This window comes from Berghia stephanieae, chromosome 13 (assembly GCF_034508935.2).
Source record: "Berghia stephanieae isolate SIO BIC M18660-M18661 chromosome 13, UCSD_Bste_1.3, whole genome shotgun sequence".
In the NCBI taxonomy this organism is placed as follows: domain Eukaryota; kingdom Metazoa; phylum Mollusca; class Gastropoda; order Nudibranchia; family Aeolidiidae; genus Berghia; species Berghia stephanieae.
In genome coordinates, this window is record NC_088372.1 from 29,988,422 (window position 1) to 29,995,921 (window position 7,500).

A 7,500-nucleotide genomic window follows, 5' to 3' on the forward strand; every position below is an offset into this window, starting at 1 on the left:
AAAATAAATGAACAAGAATGGTGTGTTTTTATTAGGTAGGTAGATAATAATAATATTTAGCAGGTTCCACACCCAGACACACACGGATTGCCCGGACACGATGATAACGATGCCGACGACAATGGATGACGATGATGATGATGATGATGATTATCGTGTTTCTGTTTAAAAAATGAAATACTTTAGCAGGTTCCACCCCCACCCCCAACACGGATAAACGGACCCGAAGATGATGATTGTGGTTTTTCTGGCTGTTACGGCTGTGATGAGGATGATGATAATGATGATGATGATGACGATGGCGCAGATGGTGATTATTTGTTCGGTCGCTCAGTGGTACGGTGTCTCTTGTCAGAAAATCAAGCCTTGTCAATGGCCGGATGAGTGACAGTGATTGTTGTGAAAATTGTGATCCAGACGTTAAGTCGTGTGTAAGGCACTTGACTCAGGTGTGAATGTATTCTTATCTTATAAGCAATGACGGGTATTGTAAAGAGCTTTAATATAAAAAGACTCCAAACAGCGATCGGTACCTACTGTACGAAATGGATGTATGGTCGATATGGCGTGCCGGAGGAATAAATTAAATTAAATATTGTGAAGTTCATTGAGCATGGTAAATCCTTGGAAATGCGCTTTGAACTAATACACCTGCTAGACAACTCCGATTCCAATATAAACGACTGATTAATATTCCCATATATAAACTATAGTTAGCTGAAAATCTTTCTTTGTCGGGACTCCAAAAGTATGGAACGAATTAGACAAAGAAATCAAAGGGTCTTTTAGGAGCACTGATTGATTTTAGATTGATTATTACATTGAAATGTGTTGATTATTATTTTATCCATTATTATTAGGGTGGTGGTGGTGGTGGTGGTGATGATGATGATCCGCTGATATGATGGTGATGATAAATAAATTAAACATAATTCCCTTTATTCATCCCATAGGGGAGATTCGTCTTTCGGGTCTATTCTAAGGGAAGACTGGAATAACCCAAGCGATAGCCGCAGTGCAGCGCCGCAAATTTAGTTAGGGCAAGGTGACTTGCTCAAGACCACTCAGCGGCGGGTGATCGAACTCGGTACCTTTCGGGTGCCAACCAAAGACCGTACCGCTGCCCTGATGATGATGATGATGATGATGATGATGATGATGATGATGATGATGATGATGATGATGATGATGATGATGATGATGATGATGATGATGGGAACTAACAAAGAATACACAGGCATCTAAAATTGAAACATTCCATATTCAAAGCTAATGTTTTACTTTAAAAAATTGAGCTTTACAATATCCACTAAATGTGATCAAAGCGCTTTGTAAAGGGGTCCCCGGTCAACAGCAACATTTAATATGTAGGACGGGACATGCCGCCTGTTAGGCGATATTACAATTTTTCAGACAAAGACAACGCTGTTAACGGCCAGGTACTCATTTTACACCTGAGTACGGTGAGAGAATGTGAGTAAAGAGCCTTGTCCAAAGACTCAACTATGCACCGAGCGCGAGGCTCGAACCCAGGACTTTCCGATCCCAAAGCGGGTGTCATACCACTAGACCATTATAATGCACTAGACCATGGTCGACTAGAGTACTACCTATAGTTACGTCATGACTAGACCACATAGCCGCACTACTGTAGGAGTGTTCATTGATAGATGGATGCGTGTGTGTCATAGAAATAGCCTTAGTGTGTGTGTGTGTGTGTGTGTGTGTGGTGTGTGTGTGTGTGTGTGTGTGTGTGATAGTCAAACTTTAGTAGGTTTAATGAAGTCTTGTCACACACGCGTGATACACCTATACGAATTTCCTGCCACTGCCACCCAGACACACTAACATCTGACAAGGAGTGAGGGCTGTGGAAGAACCACAGACTACCGTGTGCAAACATTGGCGATTGGTATCGGATGGCAAACTGTGATCGTTTGAATTTGAAATGATTCGAAAACACTCGTTACCCCTCCGCTCGCTCGAATCCTGATCGTCTCAAGCTCGTCTCACGTGTCAAGATCGTCTCAAGCTCACAACCCGCCTGATCGTTTTACGATCGAGTGATCGTTTTACTAACTCGCTCTTCCGGCATTGAGATCGAGCACTGACTCGTGGCTTGGCGCTCGGTCGTCGATCGAGTAAAAGCGATCAAATAACCCAACACTACATAACATACATACATACACTTCTTGATGCAATGTGTCAGCTCTGTTGACAAATGGCGCACTACTTATTTATTATTATTTGTTTGCATTATTAAAGAGTTAAAACACGTTAAGTGACACTCGGCGAGCATGTAGAATAGCTTGGCACGTACACTTTCCGTGTCTAGTTAATTAACTACTTTTTCTTCTTCTTTGTTTTGTTTTGTCTACCGTCAGTTTCAGTTATAGATATGGGACGGAGTGGAAAGGGGGGGGGGGGGGGGGGGATTCAAATAAGTTTGTCCGGTTCATCTTTTCGTTATCTTATTCTTTTCCTATATTTTTCTTTCTTAGTTTTCGTTTAAGATTATTTATTTTACTTTTAATATTCTTAAGTTTCAGTGGTATCATCTATTTTATTTTGAATATTAGAAAAACTTCGCAATCCACGACCTTTTAATTGCATTACTTGAATGTCACGGTGTGTCAGGCTAATAAATATTATGTGTTGTGGAGTCCTCATGACGTGTACACAGTAAAACTAAAAGACGAAAAGAGTCACGTTGGTAGAGAATATTTCAAAACATTGTACGTACACGTCACAAGGAATTCTCCCATGTACGTTATCATGTGACTTTATGCTTTACGTCTAACGTCGGTCTTACGTCGCGTTTGCAAAAGCAAACTATTCATCTGTTAATGGGAGATGAGAAAACACATTCTGGTCATCATGGTACACATTTGTAAAAGTGAACACATATTTCTAAATCTTCACGACATATTGGCCAAATGGGCATGATCTATAGATAGAATGCGCTTGGCCAAGGAGTTCACAACATTGCCATCCGGAAGTTTAAGGGACCAACACACAAACTCTGTGTAACCATGAACTTTTATAGTCTTGTTAATACAGTTTAGTGAGAACAACTCACAAACGCGGATGGCAAAAACAATAACAAAGGCCTGAGTGACGTCATCTGCATACTATCTATATTAACTTTCCATGTGCTCGAGGTCATTGGTCACATTGCAAAATATTATGCTCAAAGTGACCCACATAGTGAAAAGTGTTCACAGCTTTCTAAATATCTAACATCACGATTGGTCATTTGATTCAGCTTGACACATGGGTAATGTTTATAACATTTGTAAACAAAGCAGCGTGTTTACATTTGTGTAGACATGTCCAATCGTACAGCAACAAAACATGTGATCGATGACTAGGTTGGACGAAAACATGAATATAGATCGCTCCCCCCATTGAATACGTTAACAGACAATATAAAATTGTTATATTTACAAGTTAAGCATTCCGGGCTCAAGCAACGTGTTTAGTGAGGGCTTATCTTTAATAATCAACCAAACCTCTTTTATGGACGCCTCATGCTATAAAATGTTTGTAGAACTACAATATTATTATTTGTATTATATTGAAGGACTGACCGTGACAGATCTGATTCATGTTAACCTTTTACATGCGGTGTTATATTTTAATCCAAAATTCAGACATTATATCTTTCCTTTTTAAAAAAAAAACCCAGACAGCAAGAAGTGTATAGATAGAAAGAAGATGACGTCACTCAAGCCTTTGTTATTGTATTTTGCCATCCGCGTTTGTGAGTGATTCTCACTAAACTGTCTCAACCACACTATAAAAGTTCATGGTTACACAGTTTTGTGTGTTGGTCCGTTATACTTCCGGATGGCAATGTTGTGAACTCCTTAGCCAAGCGCATTCTATCTATAGACGCTGGATTTGCTTTGCTGTTACAGCTCTCTTGGTAAAAAGGGGTGCCTACATTAGTTTTGATAAAATACCAGTCGGTATTCCGTACCTACACACAAAACCTTAAACGTTTATAGTCTGATTAATACAATTGAGTGAGAACTACTCATAAAATTCGCTGGCTGAAACAATAACAAAAAGCCGAGTGACGTCAATTTCGTTCTATCTATACTGCAACACGTTGACAACAATTTTTTCCTTTATAATGTACATATACCCTTATATTAATTGATATTTCAAACCCATCCAAAGTCACTTACAAATTGGGCTCCATATTTAATTGTGATTTGACAGATATTCAGATCCACCGCAAAAGGGTTAATATTTCAGAGGAGGTCAACGCTCTGTTTATTTTGTAATTAACATAAAACTTTTATTGTCACACGATCATTCTTTTCTTTCTTTTTTTTCTTTTTAAATTCTTTTTGGTGAAATTATTGAGGGTCTGCCAAGAAAAAAAACAAACAAAAAAAAAAAAACCAAACAAAAAACAAACAAACAAACAAATCAAAAACAAACAAACAAACAAAACAACAAGCCGTCATGTGTCCCATACAACACGAAGACAAAGTTATTTAAATTTTTACAGTGCACTTGTTAGTTTTCTGAATCAAAAATGAAAACCACCAAACGTTTGTTATATAAAATAGCAATTAAACAACACTTTTCAAAGAGAGACAATTCCTTGAAGTCCTCCTGAACGATAAGGCCAACGCTTTTTCTATGTAAACACCCTTTAGAAGACCCACTAAAACCATAAGGATGACGCTTTTCGAAAGTAATCACCACCTTGGAAATCCCTCTATAACCAAAAGGCCAACGCTTTTCCTAGGTAAACACCATCCTAGAAATCCCTCAAGAAACCATAAGGCCAACGCTTTTCCTAGGTAAACACCATCCTGGAAATCCCTCAAGAAACCAAAAGGCCAACGCTTTTCCTAGGTAAACACCATCCTGGAAATCCCTCAAGAAACCAAAAGGCCAACGCTTTTCCTAGGTAAACACCATCCTAGAAATCCCCCAAGAAACCATAAGGCCAACGCTTTTCCTAGGTAAACACCATCCTAGAAAGCCCTCAAGAAACCAAAAGGCCAACGCTTTTCCTAGGTAAACACCATCCTAGAAATCCCTCAAGAAACCATAAGGCCAACGCTTTTCCTAGGTAAACACCATCCTAGAAATCCCTCAAGAAATCAAAAGGCCAACGCTTTTCCTAGGTAAACATCATCCTAGAAATCCCTCAAGAAACCATAAGGCCAACGCTTTCCTAGGTAAACACCATCCTGGAAATCCCTCAAGAAACCATAAGGCCAACGCTTTTCCATAGTAAACACCATCCTGGAACGATAAGAGGCAGCGTGGCTCAGTGGCACGGTCTTTGCTTCGTACCCGAAAGGAACCGAGTCCGATCACCCACCGCAGCACTTATTGTAGCCTTGAGCAAGTCAACTCGCCCAAGCTCACAGCGGCTGACGCCTGGGTTATTCCAGTCTTCCCTTGGAATAGACCCTTGATGACAAATTTCCCATAGGGGATGAATGAAGGGAATTTTCATCATCATCATTGTCTTGTTCACCCTGGGTCAGGGTATAGGCCACAGACAAACAGTTTCCATCCTTCTCTATCCCGAGCTAACTTTTATTTTTTTTATCTCGTTCTATGTCTTATCACTTCTATGTATATTAGCTTCTTTAATTCTTCTCCATGTTCTCCGTGGCCTTCCCCTTGATCTTCTGCCCCCTAGAACTATAAGGCCAACGCCTTTCCAAGGTAAAGACTATCTGGAAGTACTGCATGAAAAGCTTGAGCACTGACCGAGCATCGGAGATGGACAGGTTAGGAAATGACTCAAGAATACTTGTTTGTAAAACAAAAAGCAATTTTAGGACGTTCACTGTCGTAAACAGATATAATTTTGATCCTTTAACAGGGAAACACTTTAATCCTCTCCTTACCAACTATAAGAAAATCGTCACATTCGTTACGATACAACCAACATTTTTCTTATTCCGATTTCTCTTGTACATCATAAAATTTAAAGATAACTTAACAGTGTGTTGTAGAGCATGTTTTACTAAAGAAATTATGATTATGCATCGCAATAACTTAATGCTGTTGTGTTTGAGTGATAAAAAATATATTTTTGTGTTAGTTGGGTGTGAAGTTTTTGGGAAAATCCTGAAAATGGCTGGTAAGGAGAGAGTTAAGAGCGATTAAACATAAAATTTCTAATTTTCTCTCCCTCTCTCTCTCTCTCTCTCTCTCTCTCTCTCTCTCTCTCTCACTCTCTCTTCTCTTCTCTCTCTCTCTCTCTCTCTCTCTCTCTCTCTCTCTCTCTCTCTCTCACACACACACACATACACACACCAGCCACTCATTACATCGTCCCTGGATATAACGTGGATTAGTGCAATGGTGTGACTTACCTATTTCTATAAATCCTGTTGCACCGAATCAACCCCTGAGGGGCCTGGTTTAAACCCATCCACCTCACCTCGGATATTACAACAGTGCCACCGTTCATTGGTGCACTCGCACACACATACACACGCACACACACGCGCGCGCGCACACACACATACACACACGCACACACATACACACTAGAGCTAGGGCTTTTATATAGAGCAATATCCACTAAAAGCGCTTTACAAAGGGTCCCTGACCAACAACAACACGTAACAATTAGAATGAGACATAACACCTGTTAGGCGATAGAGACAACGCTGTTGACGGCCAGGTATTCATTTTGCACCTGAGTACGGTGAGAGAATGTGAGTAAAAAGTCTTGTCCAGGGACTCAACTATGCGCCGAGCGAGGCACGAACCCAGGACCTTCCGATTCGAAAGCGAGTGTCATACCACAAGACCACATAGCCACACACATACACGCACACACACGCACACCCACATATAGATAGTATGCGCTTGGCTAAGAAGCTCATTTCATTGCCATCCGAAAGTATAACGGACCAACACACAAAACTGTGTATCCATGAACGTTTATAGTCAGGTTAATACAGTTCAGTGAGCATTACTCATAAACGCGGATGGTATAAAACAATAACAAAGACCTGAGTGACGTCATCTTCGAACTATCTATACACACACACACACACACACACACACACACACACACACGCACGCACGCACGTTATATTGAACAGTTCAACCAATGGAATCATTTGTTTCCTTGAGCTCAACTTAAGACAACTTATTAGGCGCAGCATAAACCTAAAATGACGTCAAAATATGGGTCTTAGTGGGTTTGTGCATAACCACCGTTAACATATTCCAGCCCTCTAGGACTTACAGTTTGACGTCATTTTAAAGGTTTGTGCAGCGCCTAGTGAGTTGTCTTTAGTAGAGGCCAAGGAAACAAGTCGTGATCCCATTGGATGAACTGATGAATACAACTCACGATTTGTTTTATTTTACGATCAAAGACTTGTCTTTTGACGTCATTTTTTGGTCAGTGTCAGGCTATAAGTTAACGATGGCTACAGTTTGTGTCAGGCTATAAGTTAACGATGGCTACGTTTGGTCAGCTATAAGTTAACGATGGCA

General features: G+C 40.2%; 1 protein-coding gene across 1 annotated transcript in view; it reads right to left on the reverse strand.

Moving 5' to 3' along the window:
• LOC144958983 (uncharacterized) overlaps window positions 1-7,500 on the reverse strand; it is a 278,895-nt gene that overhangs the window by 166,694 nt on the left and 104,701 nt on the right. The window lies entirely within an intron of this gene.